General features: G+C 37.7%; 1 protein-coding gene across 2 annotated transcripts in view; it reads right to left on the reverse strand.

Moving 5' to 3' along the window:
- Prlr (prolactin receptor) overlaps positions 1-24,629 on the reverse strand; it is a 159,462-nt gene extending 134,833 nt beyond the window's left edge. For both annotated transcript variants that reach the window (XM_003470174.4, XM_063258061.1), the window contains exon 1: positions 24,449-24,629. The gene's annotated coding sequence lies outside the window, so the exon portion shown is untranslated. The remainder of the gene's footprint in view (positions 1-24,448) is intronic.
- Positions 24,630-26,150: the final 1,521 nt, after the last annotated feature.

Consider the following 26,150-nt stretch of genomic DNA (forward strand, 5'->3'; position numbering starts at 1 on the left):
GCACTAACCCACTTGCACTGAGTGCTCAGAATCTGACCCTCCAGCAGAAAGAGGTGACCCCTGGATGACATATTGGTATTGGGCAAGACGGGCCTGAACAAGGAATGGCAGTGACTTCAGTTGATTGCTCCCTGCACAGAGCAGATTGGTGGAATCTGGTTGGGCTGGGTCACGTCCCTGGCTGGGACCCAATAACCAGGGATGAAATGGTCCTTGAAGTTGTCGCAAAATAGTTCTGTCCTTTTGGTACACGATAACCTGATGAAGGCCCCTGCTGCTGACTGGCTTGGATGGGCCAGCCCACACTGCTCCTGCTTGTACCTCAGTGACCAACAGCAAGCTGGAGAGGGCAGAAACCCTAGCCAATGTGCTTCAGAAGAACCATAACCAACAAGAAAAGGGGCTGGGACCTCCACTATTCTTTTCTATGGAAGAAATCAGAAACATGACAAAAGAAAGAAGAAAAAGTCCCCACCCCCTGTCCCAGGGAATATCGGTTCAGGAGAAGTAAATACAGAAGAGACTGGGGGCAGCAAGCATGCAATATTGGACATGGCATCAGCTGACATAAAGAAATACCTTCATGACATCATAGATGAGCTCAAAGCTGAAATACTAATACAAGTAAAGCAAGATATAAGAATAAAAGAAATGCTAAGCACCTCTCAAGAAGACACAGGTGGAAGAATGGAGGAACACACAAAAAAGGAGAGAAACCTTTGATGAAGAATATAAAATAAACCTAGAATACATGAAACAGATTCAAAGAGATTACCAGGAAATTAAAAACTCAATTAAAAGCTGGCAAAATTGCCTGAAAGCAACCAGAGATAAATTTTTTAATAAAACTTGAAGGTACATTTGCAATGTATGACCACAAAAGGAAAGGTTTCTTAAAAATAACAAAGAAACAGTGACAATACAAAGACTAGAAGATGACAAGAGGATCTATAACATAAGAATAAAAAATGTGAGTGAAAAAGCAGGGGTAAACACAAAGGAAATACAAAGTCTATTCACAGAAATAATTAAGGAAAGCTTCTCAAGCATAGGAAAAGGAAATGATATTCAGATGTATGAGGCATACAACCAGCCACCTACAACCACCTACTCCAGCCACCTACAACCAAAGTAGAGCTGCATCCAGACATATAATAATCAAGATCCCAGAAATTCATCACTAGAACAGAATATTAAAAGCCATCAGAGAAAAGAAACACATCACCTATAAAGGAAAACCTATTAAAATCACAACAGACTTCTTGACACAAGCCATCAAATCAAGAAGAGTTTGAAGCAAAGTATTCCAAGCCCTGAGAGAAAATCACCTGCAATTCAGATTGATGTACTTTGCGAAACTGTCTCTCAAAATTAATGGAGAACCAAGATGCTTCCATGACAGAGGAACTGTGGGAGTTCATGACCACCAATCCAACCTTACAAAAAATCCTGAAGTACATTCTAGAGAGAGAGAGAAAAAAGCACCAGGATTTCAGGAACAGTGGCAGAGAGGCCTCAATGAATGGGACAGACAGTGGAATGAAGAAGAAAAGTAGACAACCAATGGCAGAAAAACAGCACAGCAGAAATGAGGCAAAGAAGGTTGGCTATAATCTCTAACATAGATGGCCTTGATACACTAACATAAACAAACACAGGCAGAGTAGATTAGGAGATAGGGTCCAACAAAATATTCTGTATAGGAAATATAATTAACCAGAATGAGGGTTTATGGACTGAAAGTTAAGTAAGAGAAAACAGTACTCTATGTGACAGGGAATCAGGAAGAAATAGGGGCAGCTCATCTAGCAGCTACAGATAGGGCGGAAAGACATGATACTTTTGTGTAGTAGAAAACTACTCAGCTATGAGGAGGGAAAACCTTGAAGCTTTTGTAAGTAAAGGAATACAACTTCAGATCAAGCCCAGGGGTAAAATGGTTCAGAACCACTTAGGCAAATAGCAGGTTACCCCCTCAGTCTGAAAATGAAAGGAATCAAGGGAGACCCAAAATGTAAAATGCACTCTTTGAAAGTGAAAAGGAGGAATTGTCTAAAAAAGAAAGAGGATATTGTTAATGGTGTATCAGGATATAACATCCACTTTATTCTCACCACTGTGTTTATTTGATTATATTCTGTTCAAGTTTGTCTACTTTTACTAGATTTGAGGACACAGACATCTGTCCCCAAAATAACAGTGTATATTATGGTAACCATCCTTAATTTGCTATTAACTTAATCTGAAGACCTGTATAACTTACACTGTCTTATTTATGACTGATCTTATTTGAAGCTGGTTTGTTAGATCACTGTTTTGTATTGACTGATTTTATTAATATGTTATGATTGATAGTATCAAGTCTGAGAGTATAGGCAACTACTCTGAAGATGACAAGACTCACTAGGGTAACCTCTTTGATTTGACGATTGTTTTTGAAGTCTTACAATGTCTCCAATGTTTTGTTTTTATTAATATTGTTATGTACTAGTATGTTCAATTATACTATGCCTGATGATATAGACAATTCTATTGAAGATAACAAGAGACATCATAGTAACCATTGTTGATCACCTTGTATTGTGGTTTTATACGATTTTTTTCATTTCATGTTTATCTAGGAATTTTTGTTTAGTCTTGCTTTGTTTTGTTTTTTCTTCTAATACAGAAAGAATACATATACATGTAGAGACTCATGGATGCGTAGAACTTCTAAACTGTTTATGAGAACTGATTATATAAGACATGATGAACTACTACTTTGAATAAAAAGAGATACTACGGTACCCAGTGGCGCTTCCATAGCATGTCTGTTTTGTTTAATTTCAACATACGTGAAGATATGGACAGCTATTTTGAAGAGAATGAGAGACACTATCACAACCATTGTTGACTTCTTTATTGTCTGATCTTAGAGACCTAAAATGTCTTCATCATCCTGTTTGGATCAATTTTATACTATGTTGTTTTGTATGAATTCACTGTATTTGAAGATATGGAAAACTATGGAAGAAAATAAGAGACAATATAATAGATAGTGAGATCTCCTGTTGTCTTGCTTTGAAATCTGTGCCTATTACATTGCTTTCTTATGGTCTGTTTTATTGTGTCTTTAAAATAAAAAAATTCTGGTCTACCATCTGGCATATTAATAAAACTAAATAGATTATCTGAAATAGGCAATTTTAATATGAAGAAGAATATCCACTAAAGCACTGCTTATTCAGTGAAAAGGCTGAGCTATTTAATATGTTTCCCTCCTTGCTCATCATCCAAGTTTTTGGACCCCACGGCCTCCCCAACTGTCTCTAAAACTTTTAACCACTGTTCTCATCTTCTAAACTCTCTTCCTCTCTCTCTCCTTTTTCTCTTGTATCTAGTGAGACAAGAATCTCTCCCTCTCTCCTTCCCTGCTTCTTCTAGGCACAGAGGACATTCAGTATTATTCATTGAATAATAATTTAGTAATGTGGTCCCTCCTTCTCAAATTCACATTGTCCCCTGACTCTTCATTCTCAGTTAGAAGGTATTTCCTTCTAGAGGAAATCTCCCCTTATCCTACCAAGGAGGTTCTTCATAGGATCTTGTCTTCCCTCTTGCCTATTTTATGATGTTTTACAATGGCCTGGCTTTTTTGACTGGCTCCCTCCTTACACTGTAAACCTTCAGAGGGCAAAGACATTTCTGTTTTGTTTTTGTTTCATGATTACATGCTTGCTTTAGCGCCTGACATGTTATAGACATTAAATATGTTTGTTAAATCAACAGCAAAAAGTAATCACACAAATGAAAAGAACAGGATTCAAGGCACAAAATTTTATTAGTTTGTAAAAAATTTCTTCAAACAAAATGAAAAGGAACATTAAATATATACCAAGTATGTACAACAAAAATTATAAGAAATAGCTGAGCTTAAAATTCTAGAATTCACTTTTTTTTTTTTTTGTCTTTTTCCTTTTTATCGGTACCAGGGATTGAACTCACGACTGCCTGCTTGCAAGGCAGGCGCTTATGCCGCTGAGCTCTAGAGTTCACTTTTAAAAAATTAAAATATTAAGTATCAAATGGAAAATTTTGAAAATTGGCTCACAAAGGAAATTCATAAAACATAATGAGTGGTAAATGCATGGAAACATTAAGTGTAACTGCTAATCAGAGAAATGGAAATGAATATCATATTAGACTTATTAAATTAGAAAAATTAATGCATTCATAAAATGGAATGTTATATAACTCTAAAAAACCAATTTTCAGAAACATACACATGTTTAGAAAATTATACACATATTTATTATTAACTATCAAGTAACATTAAGTTTAATAAGAATGATATGAACAATGTGTACAAAGTATTTCTTACCTTTTTTTAAATGATAGAGAGAAAAAGTCACTATGTATAAAGTAACATTTTTTTTCTGAGTGATATAAAATTCCTTTACTCCATGCATAATATTAAAAAAATAAAATTGTAAACCTAGATACAATTTCATTTCCCTAACATTCCATTAACTTCTGGAACCCATTCCATAATATACTGGACACCTGTCACTTATCTCTTGATGTAAAATTACTTTTGTCCATCTTCTTGAAGTATCAAATATTTTTAGACTTCATCTATCAAAACAAAAGATTTGAGATTCTTTTTCTAGGGCAAAAACAAAGTAAAACAGAACAGAACAAAACAAAATATCAAAACACAATAAAAATTCCAAAAGCTTTAATGACCAAAAAGAATAGTTAAGACATATTGTGTGTTCATGGCCAGTTGTGGCTAGTATTGGGTAATAAATCAACTATAACTGGCTTATTTCTGGGAATAATTCATAGAAATGAAATGCCAACTAAATATTAAGGGAAATCATGTCTCCTGAGTTTCTAAGCAGTTTAATAAGTCTCTTTTCTTATCCTCTGAGGTTGATTCTAGACATCTAAAAATTTTAAATGGAGCAGTGTGGTATAACATTAATTTTCACATGGCTCCAAAAGAAAATACCTTTGCAATGATATATGGACTTGTGCCACCTTCATGTCCATAATTTAAAAAAAATCATACTAGCTTTGTTACCATCATTTTCCATTTTCTATTTTTGTTTCTTTAAGACAGGGTCTCTCTTTGCAGTTCAAATTTGACTTGAATTCACTACATAGTTGATTTCAAACTCACACTGATCCTCTTGTTTTAGTTTCCTGAGTGCTGAAACCACAGGTGTCCACCACCATGCTTGGCTTCATTACTTCACATCTTTCTTACCAAAGTCTTAACTTAATAAGTCCATAAGCACCTAACCTTATCTTGTACAATATTCTCCAATTAGTAACCTGAATGATTACTTTAAAATACCAAACAGATCATACTATCCCTTTATTGAAAACATCCTAAAGGCTTTCTATTGTTCCTTTAGATCCTATGAGGACTGGTCATTCTTTCATTCTCCAGATTCTTCTTGCTTTGTTCAACTTGGTTCAGCCATATTGTTTCTTTCATTAACCCCAGAAGGGGGGAGATGATCTGTTGTATAAACCAATGTATAGTTAATTTAAAATGAATGCTACCTCAAGGAGTGTTTGTTATTGGCTACAATAGAGTCCTAGAGATTTTTAAAACTTTATATATACAACAGACTCATAATACATTATTAACATTAGCTAAATGTTAATAGATTAAACAAATGTTCAGATAAAGTCATGTAGGATATGACAAGAGATTCATAAGTTACTAAATATAATATTGTCTAAATATTAACAGATTAGAATTTAGAATAAATTTTGCTATGATATCAAATGGAAACTTGGTAGTTGGAGAGTCTACGATGCACTATGGTAAGCTGGTCTCTTTACTGACTTTGATAATAAAGGTTTATTGGACCAAAGCCATTAGTATTCATTTTATGCATTTTTTTTCTTTAATTGCAATAAAGTTTTAGGCCTACAAAGCCTAAAAAGCAGTATCTGACTCTACAGAAAAATTTATGGACTTCAGTGTAGGAAATGTCATGAACATTGTTAATATTTGAGATTCTTGTTGAGCAGGATGAAACAGATTCTCTAAATATCATCCATTGGTGAATGTGGAATTTTGATGAAGAAATTTAATTATTATAACAAGAGTTTGAAAAATGCATATTTATTGGCTGTAATACCACTATCTTTGGAGGTTGAGCAAGAGTTAATGATTCTTCCAGAATTTTAATAATGTAGTGAGCCATCAGATTATGCTTCTATTTAACTTTTTTTCATCTTTCAATGCTTGGCTCCTGTCCTGAGAATCATGGAATACAGGTAATAAAGCTCATAAATACAAAGTGATGTCATAAGCGAGCTGGAATGAACATCAAAGCTTTCTGATATTTAGATCAAAATGCTTCACTTTAGTATATAGCAAATACATTACTGATCTTTTACTCACAAAAAACTAAGATGATATTCTCAGAAACTGTGACTGTCTTTTTTTTCCCAGGGAACTCCCTGGTACAAAAATGTATGTACATATGGTAACGTGACTATGTCAATTACAGCAGCTACATGTAAAAATAGTTATATAACAGAAACGCTGAAAAAGCTATTCCATTGTTTTGGCTTTTTTGTTAACACTTTGTATAGTGAACCACATATTGTAGGACAAATTTTCACTCATGTGCAAATCTCTGAAATCCTTCTCTAATTGTCCTCAGAATATAGACACCACGGTTAAAGACAGAGATGGCATAAGTCACTTCACAATTGTATCTGCTTTGTATTTGACTGATTGACATTGATTATATGGAAAAGATTTACTCTTGGGGGCTGGTAAAATTAAAATTCTCTTATGTTTTCTAAAACATTGCATTTTTTAGAAAAATTTTAAATTTTGTTAAGCTGAGGAGGAAAAAAATCCACAGCAGTAGCCAAGGATATAGCTTGGTTTTAGAGTACTTCCCTAGTATGGATAGGGCCCTGGATTCCATTCTTAGCACAACAAAAAAGAGACAAAGAGATAAAAACCACAACAGTTAATACTTAAAGTCTAAATTATGAGATATTATGATTAAACTTTTGAAGGATGAGATTCTCACTTAGCAGCCAAGTCCAAGTAGAAGTTTCATTAAAACATTTCATTTTTAGTTGTAATCAACAACAGTTAATGCTATTTATTCTTCAACTCCCATCCAATACTTGCCATTCATTGGACAAATTCACCTGCAAAAAGGAAATCTCCACAGCAGCTGCCTATTTATGCAGAAGAAAGATTTGTGAAGAGGCTTAATACTGTGTCATTGCATAATGCCCTAGCTGTTTAAATAATCAGAGATACATATCATGTTGTGCAATGATCACATCCTACCTGAAATACATGGCTTCCAAAGGAATACAAGTAAAAAGGCCCTGCTCAGTGGCCTCCTTATAAAGACTATTTGTCTGAAATACTACTGTGGGGAGATGTTTTACATTTCAACATGTAATTTTCATGGACTTGCAGCTCAGTCTCAATGATACCTTAATGGGAATCCATTAAGCATAGTTTATGCTTCCATTGATGACATCCATAAACCACATGCAGTTACTATTTTAAAAGAAATCTACAATTTTTTAAAGTTATTATACTTAGATTATGCTTCAGGCTTTAAAAAATTCTCTGTACATTATTGAATTCTACCATAACACTGCAACACAGGATGTATGAAGTTAACATGATTGCTGCTGCTATATGTATTTTAGTTTCTTGATTTTTGCCATTGGATTTCTACTACTCTTTTCTCCATAATTTAAAGTTTCCTATTACACCATGAATCACAATAATGTTTAAAGAATTAGAAATAAAGGGATAGAACTAAATTTAAATAGCAACAACTAGCAAGCATCTAAATTGGACTGTGTCTTTCAGTGGAGCTACCCTCAAAATGGTAGTGCACAGCTAATCAAATCTAAGAACTCCTCCATGTGCTCACAAGAAGGCATCTTGCCTTTGTAATTGTTTGGCCTTACGGGTGGTTTAGTGAGTCACAAAACCCATATCATTTCATTCCTCACAAATGGAAACATCTGTTTTGTTAGGTTAGCTTTCAATTCTCAGTGCCAGGAGCTTAGTTCCTGCCAGCCCAGCCCAGCTCCTGGTCACTCAGGCCTTTGTCCAGTCTAGGGCCAGTCTGACAGGCTCTCTCACACCTTAGGGAACTACACTTTCACCAGCAATGTGATTTTTCCCATTGTGCGTCTTGTCAATGGTGCTGGTGCATTTCTGAGCTTTTCCATTTGCCTGAGCTTTCCCAGAGGAAGAACAGATGCTTCTGCTCTTTCACCACTTCTGGGAATCGTACACTGCCCAGCAAGCTCTCATTTGCCTGTTGGCATCAAATGTAAGGCAAATGAAAAGGCGTATTCAGGTAATCTCTTAGCTCATCTCTCGTGAGTTTTCCTGCATACATATCAGATTTGGATTTCAAAGGCATTCATAATCTGACTTTGTAGATAAGTATTTGGCAAGAATGATGATCTTGAAAGTGTGCAACTTGTGACCGACTGGACAAAGCACAAAATTGACAAATTAGTTGCCATAATTTTAGTGTCTTTCTTACATGTCTTTCTTACACTACTCAAAATATCTGAATGCATAACTGGGGTTGCAGGGTAAAGAGGAAACCATCTGAGGGTCAGTCATACAAGAGGGGCTTCCCATTCATTATGTTATTCCACTTTCAAAATAAGTCTTGGTATGTAGGCGTTAATGTCTCCATTTTTAAAAACAAAGAGACTGAGTTGCAAGAGAAATTTAGAAAAGTTTTAACTTCTCAATGGCACAGCCAGGAAGTAAACACAGCAGAGAGAAGAAATGTATTATTTTTGTACTCAGAGAAAGTAAATTTGTTTATAGGTGCTACCAACCACAAGTACCATATTGGTTTATTGGTGAAGTTTAAGAAGGAAGGGAAATATTACTGTGAAACATTTTATAACGCTTTTGTTTATTAATTTGTGCAGAACTCATATTCAACACCTGTTCCATGATTTTAGAATTTTGCCTTATTGACTGCAATTGCACTTGTTGGTTTCTCCTCATGCCTCATGTGAGAGTAATACTAATGATTCCTATGAACTGAATGGTACCAAGTACTTTATATAATTTGTCTTGTTTGTTCAGTTATGGACAACATATATTTTACATCACACAGGTGAAAAAGTGAGGCAGAGAAGTATAACTGACTTGCTTCACACCTTCACTTCTGAAAAATTAGAACTGAGTTTTGTGCTGCATGTCTGATACCAGTGAATGCTGTTATTTGTAAGACGCATAAAGGACTCATCCTGAATCCAAGTTTTGGTTCTTGGATAAGCAATAACCCATTGATATTCAGGGTTAAAAATAAGAGCTCTGACATTAATACTTACTTTTGAGTCACCTGAATACCAATAAAACTCTTCATAATTGTAGTGTGACATGCAGTACCTAAATAATTTATTGCAAGGTATGACTGGAAGTTTTCACCTGCTCTCAAAATGTTTCCTGGACTTAAGGACTAGCTCCTTAAGGGCTAGTGAAGCCTCCATCACTGCTATGAAAATGTTAATGTATGTTTCATGAACTATAGTAACTGGACCTTTTAAAGGATTATTTTGTATATTTCTAGAAATATTAGGTTCAAAGGAGGAAGTTTTTTTGGGGGAAAACAGATAATAAGTGAGAAGGAGGCAAAAAAAAAAGAGAGAGAGAGAGAGGGAGAGAGAGAGAGAAAAAGCCCAGGCTTATGTTGGGCATCTCACTTGGGTATGTAGATGCAAAAGAAATTCCTTCTGGAACATAATAGGATAATAATGGAGCAAAGGTAAATAAGCAGGTACACTGTGAGATCCATACAGGAGATGTGCATATAAATAAATGGTCATTAGTGTGGAATGCCCATGGAAAACCTGTGACATAAATCAACACAAAAGACAGTACACTTCTATATAGGTATTTAGCTAAAAATCCACCTTAGAGTACATGGGCAGACATTTATTTTTCAAACTAATTTGAGCTCACAAGGATTTGGTTTCTAACCATTTGAAATCTGTCATAATTTGAAATATGCATTAGGCTTAACTCACTTATTAAATAGTAAAATTTAAAAGAATTTGTTAGGCTCTGGAGCACGGTACAGAAAAGGAAATCAATCATAATCCTGCCCTCAGGTTGCTTACAGTGTAGTGGTATTGACCAAGAAGCACATGGCTATTTTACACAAGGTGGTAAATGAAAGCGATGTGGTAATGCCACAGATGGAAGGAGTCTATTCTAAAATTTTCTTTCAGGTCACAGAATTTGCCTCCATGCATCCACTTCCCAAATATTAACAAGTAGGTATCTCCAGTGAGTAATTTCCAATTCTAACTATCCTTCTGTACATTCTGTCCATGTCATTTTTTGCTACTTGGAGTTTCTATGATCTGAGATCCTAAATGTAAGGAAGATCTTACACCTCTAGCTTTCTGAAAATGGATATGCCTGCCAGCTTAGGGGGTCTAATTGAACCCTAACATTCCCCATTCATGCAGAAGACAGCCTGAGGACCCTCAGATTCCAAGAGTCTCATGCTAATACTTGACAACTCCAGCTGAATTCCTTGTAAAACCACTCTTGATAGTATATGTTCATCAATAGCTATATGTGGGCATTTAATGTAATTTCATCCCTCCCTCTGTAGTTAGAAGAGAAATCCTGCTCTGCAAATATGTCTCTTTATCCTCAAATAGCCACATTGAATAATATACTTGTTTACAAAGGAAGCTTTAGAACCAATGAGGAGTCAATGGTAGTGGTAATGTACGTCAGCAGCAGTCAGTATTCTCTGGTTTCATAGTCATTGCTGTGACTCAGATGTGAAATGACTTTAAAGGACATCTGGTCCATTTTACTTAAACATATTTTAAAGACAGGAGGAGAGGAGCAAGGGACATATTTTACATTAGTGTTTTTGCACCTTTGAGTTCTAAACCATATATAAAACTAAACTTTAAAAAGTCACAAATATGAACAGCATTATGTGTTCAGTGATGTTTTTTGAAAGATACAATTAGGAAACTTTCTAAAAAGAAATTCATAGAGTCAATCTGTAAACAAAGTGATGGAACACCTATGTGATCATATCACTACCATTACCTTAGTCTGACCAAATGACTTGGTTTTAGGTCGAAACACGATTACATTTGATATGCACACTTACTTTCTGCTGCTTATTTAACCAAAAGTGTCTCAAAAAGCAGGAATTTATATCACTTGTTTGAACTTGAGTTTCCAAACATTAAGTTCTTTGTAGGATTCTGAGCTATCTGGGGAATATGCAAATTCTTGAATGACTTTCAAACTTTAATTGATGTTGTCAAGGCAATCTTCAAAATCTAATTAACAATGTAATGTAACTATATTTACAATTTCTCTTTTCCATTGAAGTTTTGGATTTGTTAGTTAATACAAACAACAAAATAGCTAACAAATATCATATAATGTTTTAAAATGGCACTTTTATTGGAAAATCAAACAGCTGAATGAGCAGATTGATGATTTGATTAGATAAATCTAACACTAAATAAATGCATGTCAATCTCAATTGAAATTACCTTATGGCAATAGCAGACAAAAAGGAGATTGCTTTCTATTTAATTAAAATAGTTTTCAAGTTTAAACTTGTAGCATAGAAAATGAATCATTACAATTATTGCCTTTCCATTGTTGAAGAGCTTATTACTTAGTTAAGGAAGTCTTAATGAATTTCTTTATATAAACTTCCATCCTGCTACATCCATTATTTTTACCATCACTGGGAAGAAAGCAAAGTCTGTTATTTTCATGCTGATTATTAAGATATCAAGTCACTTGTGAGAAGAATGTTTTAGAATATGCTTCAGGTTTACTTCTCTTCTACTATAATTTTGGAGAGAAACTTGTAATATTTTCAGAGCAAATAATGTGAAAAGAATTAATGAATTTTTAATGTTTCCACAGGCTAGCCTAAGATGCTTCTAGGGATCAACTAGAACTCACAATATGTTTTGCTGAGTGATTTTTGTTTCTTCAGTTCCATGAGAAAGGCAGGCAGGTGGGTACACCACAGAAATTATGAATAGTGGGCAGAGAGAGAGTTTAAGGGGGAATGGAGGTCCATATATCTTGATAGTGCTGTCAGCTGTATCAGCCAGCTGCCTAGGTTGGGGGTATTATCCTTGGCAGGTAGCAGGTGGTTGAGATGGGGCCTTCCTGAGGAACTAAATTATTCAATCTTTGAATTATGCTATTTCCTCAACAGTTGTATGACTATAAACCCAGCCCAGATGAAGTGTCTCTGAGTGCTACTTTGGATTTTTTACAGGAGAAAGAAGTCTATTTCTGAAGACTTCTGAAGGGACAGTATAAATAGATGAAAGAAAGAGTTCCATAACAAAGAACATAACATAGTAGCCAAGAACCTGGAGTTCTGCAGCTAGACTCAGTTCAAAACCTAGGTTTGCCTCTTGCCAGCAACATGATTTTGAACTTACCTTCTTTTTAAAGCCTCATTTCTTCACCTTTACAATGATAGAGTTTCCAGTAAGACTGGAAGGATTAAATAAATTAAGACCTGAAATTCTTAAAATATACTAACATGTAGTAAGCGCTCATTAAATGCTTGTTATTATGATGTGGGCATTTATAGAGAGAAACTGGTAAAATGACATGAGGCAGCAGTAAGGAATTGGTAAATACACTCAGTGCCAAAATACTCAGAAAAGAGGTGAGCTAACAATGTGAATGTGACCATTCCAGCACTTACATAAAACACACAGTAGTCAAAACATCAAACTCCATCAGAATGATCTTGAGACAGGATGAAATTTTTATGGTTAGAAGGTGAAAAGCAGCAAACAAATTTTTCCTTGGATGAATATTTTTTTCTGCTTAAATAAGCTAACATCAAAATTCCTAATGTTTATGAATAGCATTCCATGCTAATCCATTTTGGTTCAAAACCAGTGTCAGGGTAGGAGCAATTATCTCAGATGGAACTAGGTTTGGCAGCACTCTTACCATCTTGTCTATCTGAAAGTGACTCTGGCCTGACCTGATTCCTTCCTGAACCTAATACATCACTCAACCCACCTCTATCACTATAACACAATCCACCCTCCTCTTCACATCAGCTTGCTGCAGTCTCTCTTCTTCTAATCTACAGACCATTATCCACACAGAAGCTTCAGAAGATCTCTAAAATGACCTATGAAACATGTCTGTTTCCTGCTCAAAAGCTCCTAGTAATTTTCTTAAAGTGTTAATATCCTAACTCCATTTTAAGACCCGGACTCTGTCATTTCTCTGCTGAAGGTCCAGCCACGCTGGTCTCTTTTGTGTTTCCTGAACATGTTAAATGTTTTGTAATATTGCTGTTATTGTTCCTTCTGCTTGGTCTCTTTTCACACTTTGGTGTGGTTTTGTTTTTAGGACTGATGTGCTAATTCCACTGCCATCTCCATAGAGAGGGCAACATATTCAAATCAAGTCAAAGTGGCCCTCATAAACTATTCTGTTTTAGCATCAACCAATTTAGTTTATTTTGCTTTTCAAAAATGTGAATATCTGTTTTTATTCCCCCAGTGGAGAAGTTCTACAAAAGCTGAGACTTCATCGTTACATCTCTTATTGTGGATCCCTGGAACAATGTAGAACTTCCATTAGTAGAACTTCAGCAGTGGAATAAATACAAAATTCTTATGTCCATGATGCTTGTTTTTTCCATCTGTCTCCCTGAAATCTCCTTAGAAATGTTTTTATCTTCTAATGCTATATAGGAATCCCATAAAAGTAAAAATGGCACATTATCTGTCAATTCTAATGGGACAACTTGCTTCTTTTTTACCATTAATAAAATTTTCTGAGAAGGGTTAGGGTCTTGGACTCAACTGGACCTAGGGTAACTGAATCTAGAATTATTCTCCACATCCCAAGTCCTTCCATATTTAGTGTGACTTGGAATTTCCTACTTCCAAACCAATGTCTTTTATTCCCCTAACCCAATATGACACTAGCAGCCTCTGTAACTCAAGTGACTTTCTAAGCGTGAGAGGGTATTACACAACCTAGTTAGTTCTTGGCCAACTGACCTGGATAAAGTCTAGTCAATGAAAGTATCTGATGACTATTGATATAATTATATTTTTAATAAGGGTCTGAAAAGAAATGAAATTAACTGACTTTAAAATGTCTGAGATAAGGGCTGGGGATTTAGCTGAGCAGCATAAGTGCCTACCTTGCAAGTGAGCAGTTATGAGCTCGATCCCCAGTACAAAAAAAAAAAAAAGTCTTTAAAATACCTGAGACAAGAAACCAAGTCTTAGTTAACTAAAGACCAGTTTAACAATTGAGAAATTTAATACATGGGGGATAGGTAAAATCTTTCAATCTCATAATTATCTGCATAGAGACAGAGGGAAGGAAGTGGTGGGGAAGAGAAATGGAATAGAAACGAATCAAGATAGGTTAAGTACATGTACCTACTCTCTAAAATGAATGTAAACTTCATGTACTGCAAACATGTACTTGTAAAATAAATTAAGAAATTTTACCCAAAAGGCCATTCAGAGCAACTAATAATGAGGTTTGTTTAAAAACATAGAAAGCTTAATATGCTAAAAAAAAAAATCATGCTTCCCACAGAATAGAATACAAGAATAGAATAGTTTGAAGGTTTCCCTGGGTCATGCAGCCCAAGACAAGACAAAAGAAAAAACAGATATAATTAATCAAGATTTGAATCATAGCTGAGCAGCAGTTCTTAGCTCTGCCTATAAATCATAATTACTTGGATAGTTGTGAATAAATAAAGCTGCCAGGGCCCTATTTTCAGAATCTTGACTCAATGGCTATAATTTTTTTTCAAAGCTCCCAAGATGATTCTCGGGTGAAATCAGTGTTGAAGAACACTGTGACCACTATTTTACAGGTTTACCTTTTGTGAAAGATGAAATTCTTGCAAACTATTCTTAAATCAGTAGTGGATTTGGAAAGAGAGAACAGGAAAATTATTTAAGATCGCACAAATAGACCCGCCTCCATACACTAAACATGCTGCATTGCCTCTTCAGGTGCTCTAGCTTTCTTCTATCATTGATCAGAAGGAACCTCCATTATAATGGAGCCTAGAAGTTTCCAGTAAAAGAAGGAATTCCTCTAAAATGCCAGACTTAATTCTTTTTCAAGTATGTAACAAGGAGTTGATATCCTTTCAGTGAATAGGAGCTTCAGATGAGAAAGATCAGCCAAACTGTCAAATATTGGGAATGTGGATCAGCAATAATACATCCAGAGTCCCACAAGTAAGAGTTGATGAACTGAAAGTGAACATCACCAATCTTTGAGTGCAGACTGCTAGGTGATAGGGACTTGCTTCACAGGACCTCTGTGGCTGCCCTGATGAAAATGACACTCACACAATCACAGTGCTAGCAGTTGAGAAGATGAATTAGTCATCTTCACCTAGTGATCTGCAACACTGATTCATTCATGTAAGAAATAACATTATTTGCTGTGAACCAAATATTCTGACACCAAGAGGAGATTGGACACACTCACCGTATTAGTCAGCTTTCTTGCCATTGAGACATAATACCCAACATCCAAGTTTAAAGGAGGAGAGGCTTAAATTGGCTCATAGTTTCAGAGGTTACAGGCAGTGGCTGACTGGCTCTAAGGCGGAAACGTTATGGTAGAAGGCTGAGATAGAGCAAAGTACTTCAGTTTATGACAGCTGGGAAAAAACAGGAACAAGTCCAGAGAGGAAAGAGAAAAGGATCAGATGTAGTACTTATGGTTATGCTTTCATAGCCCACCAAGGCCCCACCAGACATGCTCAGAAGTGTGCTTTTGTTTCAATGAATGCCAAGCCAATCAGGTTGACACATTTAACCTCCTGTCAACTTGATCCCCAAGCACATCTCTTTAAACCACACTTTATCTCCAAAACCACAAGTGACTAATCCTCCCCTACATGTTGTTACAACTATCCTATGTCCAATGACGAATGAAGTAATCCTTTTTCCACAGTGTCAACAGTTCCAGTATTTTAATGTGGACATTGTGGCACAAATTTATTACCTAAGTACAATTGGAGAATGAGGATCAAAGGTTCAAACACAGCCTGAGCAAGGTAGTGAAACCATGTCTCAAAGCTAAAAAGTAATAAAGGACTGGAGGCATAAGTCTGGATTCAATCCTTGGTACTCCCAAGAAAATAAGACAACTTCCCTCAAAACAAACAAACAACTAGTTCTAGCATTTTTTAAAAGGGCAAATCAAAGTGTTCTGAGACTGAAAGAAAACTTATAGCTTTGAACTTCTGTAAAAATAGAAAATGAGATACATAAGCCCTAGATACACTGCCACTGGACAAATATTCTTATTCCAAAAGTTAAGAATAAAAGGATAGAAAAGAATTGGGTAAAAGTGAGACTAAAATGCAGCAAGTCAAGCATTAAGTCCTATAGGTCAGTCTTATCTGGGTCACATGGCAGTTATCTGTGAGTTCCAGAGGGTTGGGGTGGCCCCACAAACGTATTCTTGCTGGATGTAGCCCTCTCATTTGGGCTGGCTCCTCTCAGATCCTACAGCTTTCCTTGGCACATAGATATTCTACTTCCCTGGAGTTCCTACTTTCTCAGGTCTCCAGTGAGTCTTTGGCTTCATCCCCAGAGTTTTACACTCTGCCCTCCCAAAGGTCCATGCTGGATCTTTCAATCCTTCCTTTGAAATTGGGTTAAAGTCTCCATGATCTTATAATCTTATAACTCTTTCATTCTGCACGCTAGTAAAGCCAGCATCATGTAGATGATACCAAGATCTGCTACAGCCTGGGTAGCACCTGGGCCCACTTGAACTGTGACAGCAGCAGCCTCTGAGTATCTGCATTTCTAAGCATAGTAAAATAAATCCTGGAGATGGTAGATGGTCCTTCTTCAGCAAGGAATTAGGGAATCTTTTCTCAAATGAAAATTTTTAGGCTCTTACACCTTTGAATATGCAATGATGGGAGTGGGCAAGGACCATATACATTCTAGAAGGTCATGGCTAATATACCACCCAGACACAGTCTGAAGTGTGTTTTACTCATCCACTCAATGGCTCACAGTCAATCAAATTAACTCAAGCTTAACAACGCCACTCACTTTGGGTATCTAATAATGTATAAAGAATTCAGCTGCTGAGAATTCTAATTATATTTCTGTCACAAGCTAGACCCAGTGATGGCGAACCTTTTAGAACTTTCAGTGATTAACATCCAGCTGTGGCACGTATGCCAGTGGTTTGCCACCACTGACCAGACCTAGGGAAATAATCAATTTCCCAATTTGTAAAACTGAAGATGTGAGAAAAGGTTACAGGTTATTACAAAATAGCTACGATGTGCACTAATAGCCATGATAATACAGCACTATGCAATAATTACATGAAGCCTGGTGGCTACTAGCAGCTGTGAGATATCAATTGTCCCATACTTCAGCTAGTGTTGATTACGGCGAGAGCCCAAAGTTGCAATAGGCTGTTTACTGAGAGGCTACAGCCACATCATTTGATAGAATCATTCTAGCAATTTTCTCTCATTTTAACATACTACACATAAAAAACACATGCACATAACATTTCCATAATGTAAAGACCACATTCCTTGGCTGTGCATTTAATATAAAAGAATACTCTGCTAACTTCATTTTCCATGATTATGGTACCAAAGTATGATACAAAACTGAGTTTTTGCTCAGTTATTCTCAACTCTGGCTTCACATCATTCTTTTCTGAGTATTAAAACAAAGTCTATCACAGAAAGAAAACCCACTGATTCCATGCCCTGATCTTGAACTCACTAAATGAAAGCTCTGGAGATGGAGCTGAGGTATCAGTGCTTTGATGTTTTCCAGGCGATTCCATGTAAAGTTAGTAGTAACTGGAGCCATTGAATGAAGGCAACTTTTTCTCCCTACATTGCCAAAAATCCCATCCATTGTCATACAGCTGCACATTTCCCCCTGTCTGTGGTGTCCTTTTTTCTTCTTTTTGTCTTTGATCTAGAAATTTTCTCCTCAGTGCCTAATTTTTATCTGGTCTTTCTCAATATGTTTTAATGTTTGTGGCATGCTGCCCTCTGGATTCTCCCAATTCTAATTGTATCATTTGTGTAACAGAGAATATTCTTCTACAATGCTCCTGTCGTATTATGTTTGTGTCTATCTTCTCAGTTAAGGATTGTGCTCCTCCCTCCAGAACAAGGACTTTGTTTTATTCTTCCATTTTAATTTTCCCCATGGAGTCTTCCATCAACTTCATTTATAAGATGCTGAAAAATATGTGTTGTTATTGATATACATACATTGCAGATTACTCAGGTCAGCTTCCTTATGGTCATTCCCCTCAGTTTATGATTTTGAGGTGAAATGAAGTACTGCCATTTTGTATTTCCAAGAGTACTTTGTGTAGGCCTTTTTTAGCTTTATAAATGCCTCCTCACAAGCAAATGTCTACAGAAGCCATGAGGACTGAGCCTAGCTGGTAACCACAGCTAATTTTCACAATGTATTTCTCCATTAGCATTTTATGTGAGGTATCGCCAACTCTAAACTTCAGGATTGTTGGGAAAAAGGAAGCTGGGGGTAATACATAAATCAGCAGGCAAGACTAAAATCTAGGCCTGGGATCTCTCAACCCAGTCTTTCTTCAAAAATACCACAATCTGACTACTCTTCCCTTTGTGATAAATGCTCTGAGGAAAATTATATCTATGCTTCACTGACATATCTAAGTGCCATTTTAGTTAGTGAACAAAAGAAACCAGAGGTAGCATTTTTGGATACTTCTAAAGCAGCCCTTTCAGAAATTGGGCCTGTTCAAACTGCTTTAATCAAGAAGACAGAAAGGGAGAATTACTTTTCACCACATAAGATGACTTACTTAACGAGCTTTGGAAAAAAAATAAACCAGCGTGATCCTGGCTCTTTCCTCATCTGATTTTTTAAAATGCCAGTATCTACAAAGATACTGTTTTAGGAAGTAATTTCAAGGTAAAATTTTAAATCCAGATTTTAAATGGCCCTTTGGTCTCTATCACTGAAAGCCAGTTGAAATTTGCTTGCATGAGGGGGTGGGTCGTTGTAATAAATGCAAGCAACTGGTCTTTTTCATCAAATCCAATTGCAACATTATATAGTGAGCTTCAAATTACTACCTGCTAATCAGTCGGAGAATGATGAGTGTGGCAAGATGGACCTCTTCCCTCCTTATTTTAGTTATTTTTTCTCTCATTGCTGGGACAAAATATCCATTATCCAAATTAAGAAATAAAGGTTTATTTAGATCATGGTTTGTGGAGGTTTCAGTCCATTATCAGTTGGCGCATGACACTGAGGCAACCATTCACAGTGGCAGAAGACAGCAAAAGCTATGAAAATTAAAGCAGGGTATGCGGGGAGGCAAGTCTTTTCTTTCCTTCTATTGTGTGCAGTGTACCAGCTTGGGGTGCAGCATCCATACCAGCCTCCTTCCTCTTCTGATACAGGCTCAGGATGTTTAAAAGTGAGGACCCTGACCCCCTGCTGAATCAGTTAAATTTCAAACTTCTCAAGTAGATAAAATGTATCAACCACTACAATCCACCCTTATCAATTTGACAGACATATTTCTTTAAATTGGTCTCCGGATACAATGACATGTTTATTCTTATTATTTCACAACTTGAACATTATAATACAGATTTAATAGTCCTTAAGAACCAGTATTAAGTCTATTAACATTATATTACATTAGCACCATAACACTTCTTTTTCACCAAAGAACAGAATTTGGGGGCAAACTTAAGAAAATATTGAGCAGAGAACAGAGGAAAAATCTGTTTGACAATAGGGGGAAATGTTTCTTTGTCAAATTATTAGTGAAGATCAGTGCTTACTCAATGAAAATATAAGGTGAATCATATGCATTTAAATTTTCCATTAAGCCACATTAAAACAAATTAAGAGGAAGTGAGTGGGTGATTAATTTAATAAGTTTCATCTAAACCAATATATATATATAATATTATAATTCAACATGTACTCAAAATAAAAATTGAGAGATGTTTTCTTTTTCATGTAGAGATACAATGATTTTGATTCATGGTGTATTTTACAATTGTAGCACATCTCAGTTTGGATTAGCTACATATCAAGTGTTCAACAGCTACATTGGGCTGATGGCTACTGTACTGAGGAGTGCAGGTCCAGACACACGCTGAAATTTGAGACATCAGATAGAAATCATTGTCAACAATTAACTATCTAATATAATTTTGTATTTTCCTTCATCTTATGCTCTAACTCCCAGAAGAGATTACCTTAAAGGTCATATGCTGCGTTAGCAAACCCAAAACCCTACGCACATATCTATTGCCCTAAACGTGTGCATTTTTCCTTATGTGGGGTGTTCTTTCTCCTCTCCTTTTGTTTTTTTAACATTTAATGCCTCAGTACTCAACTTTTATGTGATCTTTCTCTATGTGCTTTAAAATTTGTGGCATGTTGCCCCCCAGAATCCCCAAACTCTAATTGCATCATTCATGTGACACTTAATAGGAGAATGTTCTCTTATTAAGGGACTCTAATGCCAGCTTCGTAACCCTGAATTAGCTGTCTGACCTCTATGAGTCTCAGTGGTTTCAATGATAAAGTCAAGATGAAAAGAGCTAACTCACCAAATAGCTGGGCAGATTAAATAAGACAAATATGAGATATACATCACAGCCTAGCATGGTATAGTAAGCATTCAAATGACAATTCCCTCCTGTGTTACATCCAGTATGTTTAGTAAAGGGCTTGTCTTTGAGGCTCTAATGCTTCGCTCATGTTACTACAAGGTCTCTCTCTTGCAATGTTTTCTGCAAAGGCAGCCCCTTCCCTCCACCTTCACAGGGAGGGCTTTTTTATTTTTGTAATTTTTCTTAATTCAACTTTAGGTTTTAAGGGTCACCTTCTTAAGAAAGTCTTCTCTGACTTCCTCTTTAACGTTTTCCCCTAGCTGGGTACTCTCTAGCCCCCAGCTCCATTTTCCTCATAGCATGTATTAATATCTGAAATAATCCTTGTGTGTTTGCTCTCCTGCCTTTTATTTCTCACTCTCGTGCTCCGCTGCTCCATAAGAGATGGGACTCTCTGTCTTATTCTGCATTGTACTGTCAAATGCTGAGCACAAAACAGAACTCAGAAAGCGTTTGCTGAATACATGAGTGAAAAAGCACTAACATAGTAAAGTTAATGTAAGTGCTATAATTCTACAGGTAGTAAAGAATGAAGCATGTTTTATTTAGAAGGATGACTGAGGAGGTCAGTGGTGGTGAACCAGCCTTATTTGTCAGCTGGGCTTGGAAAGAGTCAGGAAAGTTTATTCTCCTAACTTGCTACCTGTTAATATGTATCATAAACAAAGTATATGTTTGCACTGATAAAGGCTATTCACTACATTGGTTTATTTATGCCCTTAAGAATAATCCATGACTTTGTAAATATGCCTGTAATCCCAGTACTCACGGAGGCCGAGGTAGGTGGATGACTGCAAGTTTGAGGCCAGCCTGTGCTACATAGTGAGTTCAAAGCCAGACTAGACTAGATAAAGAGACTGTTTCTCAAAAAGGGGGTGGGCATAATTCAAATCAAATCCATTTGGCATGATACAGTGTTGTGATATCAGAAAAGTTGGCAGCACTGGGTATAATGGGAAAAGAGTGGGTGTCAAAGTTAGACAAACCTGGACTTGAATTCCAAACTAAGCATACTAGGCAAATAATGTAGCTGTCTCCAATCCAGTTTCCTAATCTGTGAGGTTTTAAATGATTACTCATTCTCTGCAGGGTTGTTATAAAAATTAATTTCGGTAATAAATGAAAGGACATCTACAAGACTCAATGAAAAATAGCTATCAGCATTATCACTTTGAACAGCAGAATATCTGTCCAGAATATGCTGATGAATCTTTGCCTATTTTGTGGGTAGGCAACTTTTTAAAAAGGTTCTGACATTTCTTTCACACATTTCCATGTCATGTGACCACTTGTTACTGAAAGGTCAGGACTCCACAGAGTGGCAAAGAGAGAGAAACATTGAGTATCCACCGAGTTTAAAGCCAAATCTATGCCAAATAGCGAAAGTTAACAATATAGATCTCTACGTAGGGACAGTTTCTGAGGTATTTGAATATGAACCCATGCCTGAGACTTCTCTTTTTTCTATGCCAAGCTTTTCTGTAGCTACAGGAACAGAGAGCCAATCTGTGTTCAAGCTTATGGGATAAAAGGAACAAAGAGAAGGGCAGAGAATCTATCAGTCTAATCAGACTTTACTTGTAAAACAGTGCTTGAACCAGCATAGCTGAAATAGTATGGAGATTCACTCATGTTTGAAAATTAGATCAGAGCTGATTTCACTCATTCTGTTACTACAGCCTGTAGAAAAGAAAGCCACTCTAAACAGCTTAGACCAATGGACACTTAATTACAATCTCACATTGATATTTATAATAGTAAGTTATCTTTGACTGTGGGTCAGGCATGACATGAATAGTATTTCTATTTGCTCAAGATCTGTATAAGAAAGTTATATCGCTCCCTGTTTTGCAGACAGGAAAAGTCAGGCTCAGAAAAGTTCAATGGGTTTCAAAAACGTGGGAACCACGCTTTTAAGCACAAGATACTGTGTGTTTTCCAATTCATAGACCAGAGCTACACTTTGCTGGCAGGGACAGTGAAAAATCTGAGCCGATAAGATATAAACTCTTAGTCTCTTAAAGTACAGAAGTGCCTATAAAAGCTACTACCTACTTATACTGTGCAATGGGGAGCAAATCATACTTCATTTTCAAATAAAATCTTGGCTTCTCTGACTATGTCTTACTGGGTGACATGAACAGCATTCTTTCATGTGGACAGTAGCTCTCTTCAGATGGCTCTCCTGTGTTGTTTTTAGGGCCAAAACCTCCAGAGGTGAGGTTGTTGCTTTAGGAACGTTTTTGAAAGACTTATGAGGACAGGTCTGCATGAGGCAAAGACTGGTGAAGCTATTGAGAGACTGGCTGGGAAGCTAACCCTGGAAGGAAGGCCATCTCCTTCAGCAGAGTTGTTGACTCCTCTGAGAAGTTGCTCTCATACTTATCCCACCTGCCATTAGGGAATTGGCTGGGTGGTCTTGATGCAGGTTCCTAGAGATAGGTGGATTTTCACCTGGGAAGCAGATAAGGTGTGCAGAGGTCTTTGCAAACTCTCAGGGATTGCATGTACAATGCGTGTGCACTCCTTAAGAAGCCCCTTCCCCTCCCATGGGGAGAAAACAGTTAATTCTCAAAAAGACTCACAATCCCTACTTTTTAATAAAAAAAAATCAAAATTTTTATCAGTACATGTAGGTAGGACAGTGATACACACATTGTGGGGAGTTGATACATGTGCATATAGCAACTTAATTCTTTTTACTTTTCGTACCCTTCCTCTTCCCCTCCTTCCATCTCTTGGTCCCCTTCCTATTTGCAAAAGATCTATCTTTCCGGACCTTTACTTTTTAAAAAAACACTACAATAAAAAATGTTTACGTTCGTTTTTCCTTTGCGGTGTATAGCACATTTACCCCATTAAATTACCCTAAATTTTGCAGTGCAAGCAGGCCCAGAGAGAGTAAGTGTCTTATCCCAGGTCGCACAACCAAGGGACAGGGCTGTATGATTAGCAGCACTACATTGGTGTAGAGGCTCAGGTGGGAAACCCTTGCCATTAACAATAACGTTCGCAACCATTTTCAAGTCCAATCACAGAAAATCCTAAATACCCAGTTATAAGGGAAATGTGGATTGCTTCCCCGGATACAGGCGGCGGTCGCTAAAAGCATATTTTCCTACTCCTAGAGCACGAATTCTAGCCCTTGCCTGCCCTCTGCACAGCAGGCTGGCTTCCCGGTGCAAGCGGTGTAGCTCGGGATCCAGCGGGAGGCTGCTCACCTGCGCGCCCCGCAGGCTGGAGGTGACGGTCTGGAGGCGCCACCCCTCGGGGTCGGTGCGGGTGGCACCAAACTTTCCCCACCGGAGGCTGGAGACGGCTCTCACCGCACCACCTGTCAGAGCCCCGGTTCCCTGCCTGCTATTAGCACACCACTTTTCATTTTGACGTAAACAATGCACATTCTGAGAATCTCAGATCAGATAGAAACTCGTCCTCAGGGGCGCGCGTGCAGGTGCGGCTCGCAGACCCTAATGGGTGCCAGGTGCAGGAAAAGCCGGCGTGGGCTGGCAAACCCCCTGGAGGGCTTCCGATCGGGGACCGGGGCTGGCTAGGTCCCAGCCCCGGAATTCCCGCGGCCCGAGCTGCGGCTTCGCTGGCTGCCGGGGTTTCCCCTGCAGCCCGCGCCCGCCGCCCGCTCGCCTGGGTCCCGCGCGCGGCCTCGAACCCGCAGCCGGGGACGCCCGAGTACTCACTTCTGCCGCGGAACAAAGTCTGTGCGCTCAGGCCCGGAGCACTCGCCGCACCGGGACGCAGACACCCATGGCGTGTCTAGCAGTCTCCTGGACAGCCGGTAAAATCCAGAAAGCGAGAGAGCAGCCGAGTGAAACAGAAAAGGAAGGCGGGGGAAGCCCAGCGCAGAAGGGGCGCCTGGGGATGGCAGCTCCGCTCCGGTGCCAGCCCGGGTGCCTCTGAGAAGCTGCGCTCTGGGTGCACTTGTTCACTCTTTCTTCATTTGAGGAGGAGTCAGTGTTACAACATTACTGTTCCTTGCTGGAGGCGAAACAGTGATTTTTCTCCAGCGTGCAAAATGTCCAGAGCCTGCCAGTGTTACAAGGTGACAGAGAGGCAGCTGGGGGAGAGAAGAGGTGAACAGGAAATCACTGGTTTTCCCTAGGTCAGTTTTGCATGGCCAGGGACATACATATGCCATTGAAACTGTAGCAAATAAATAAATAAAATGTCGAATGACCTCAAAGGTGATATTTTCTCAATCAGCCAAGGCGTCGAGAGTAGGTGTTAAAATTCTTTCTGTATTTCTGAACAGCCCTGAGCAGTCCCTTGACCGTACTGGAAAAGCCTGCAGGAATTCGAATCCCACCTGCCAGGAGAAGGCGGCTATGGAAAGTGGCAAAGGAGACCTAAAGAAGTTTTGCTTTCTTTTTTAATACCCAAAGGCAAAATTTCTAAGGGGCTGGTTTTTTACTCTGCCAAATCAAAGTAATACAGAAACATAGGTAGTGCCTAAGGGACCTGCACTTTGATTGTTTTCCACAGATGTAAAATCTATCGTTTCTAGTAAAGGTATATGTTCTGAATTTTATTTCAATTTTGATAGAAACACACACACACAACTTCTATCACTTTTTCTCTTGCAAAAGCCATCGAAGTTTCTCCTGCAAAGAAAAAAAAAAAAAAAAGCAGTATGGAAACAAATACTTCCCAAATCAAATTAATAGTTACAGAGTAAGTACTTTGCGAGTGTCTGATGTCGTTCCTTAACATTGCATCTGACTGTTACATAACCGAAAGAGCCACCAAGACCTATTTTAAACAAAGGCTACTGAGTTTCAACAACAACAAAAATGTTATTGGAACACTGGGCTTTTCATTTTTGATTTAACTACCGCTTTACAATAACTGGCAAATCACATTCAGCAGTGGCTACCTGCCAAGCCTCAGGAAGCTATGGAAATCCCATGATGCTCTGGCGATCTTTCTGGATTGGAAGCCCAGGGGCACCAGCAAAGACACAGTAACCTTCCTGATCGTAACCTGCCTTTCTACACTTTAATCCACAGACTCTCTCTGATTTTCTTAGCTGCTGAGAGCAGCCTCTTTCACGCACAGCCTGTGCATGCTTCTTGCACTGAAGGAAGTATATTTGAGTGTGAATAAAGGTATACAATGCACTTATTTTGAAAGTCAGTGGATGTCATCTTCAATGGCATACACTTCTGCTATAATGGTGAAATTATATCCCTATAAATCCACGGTCAAGCCAAAAATATTTCAAATTGAAAAATACATTGACAGAACATCACAGCTTAGTCTAACCCGCCTTCAACACACTCAGAACCTTACATTAGCCTACATTTGGGCAAAATTATCTCTTACAAACTTTGTGTTAGCAGAGTGGTTGTACGGGTACATTTTTGAATCATTAAGAGTTGAAAA

Source organism: Cavia porcellus, unplaced genomic scaffold, assembly GCF_034190915.1.
Source record: "Cavia porcellus strain 051 isolate PalLab524CR breed Dunkin Hartley unplaced genomic scaffold, mCavPor4.1 scaffold_11, whole genome shotgun sequence".
In the NCBI taxonomy this organism is placed as follows: Eukaryota; Metazoa; Chordata; class Mammalia; order Rodentia; family Caviidae; genus Cavia; species Cavia porcellus.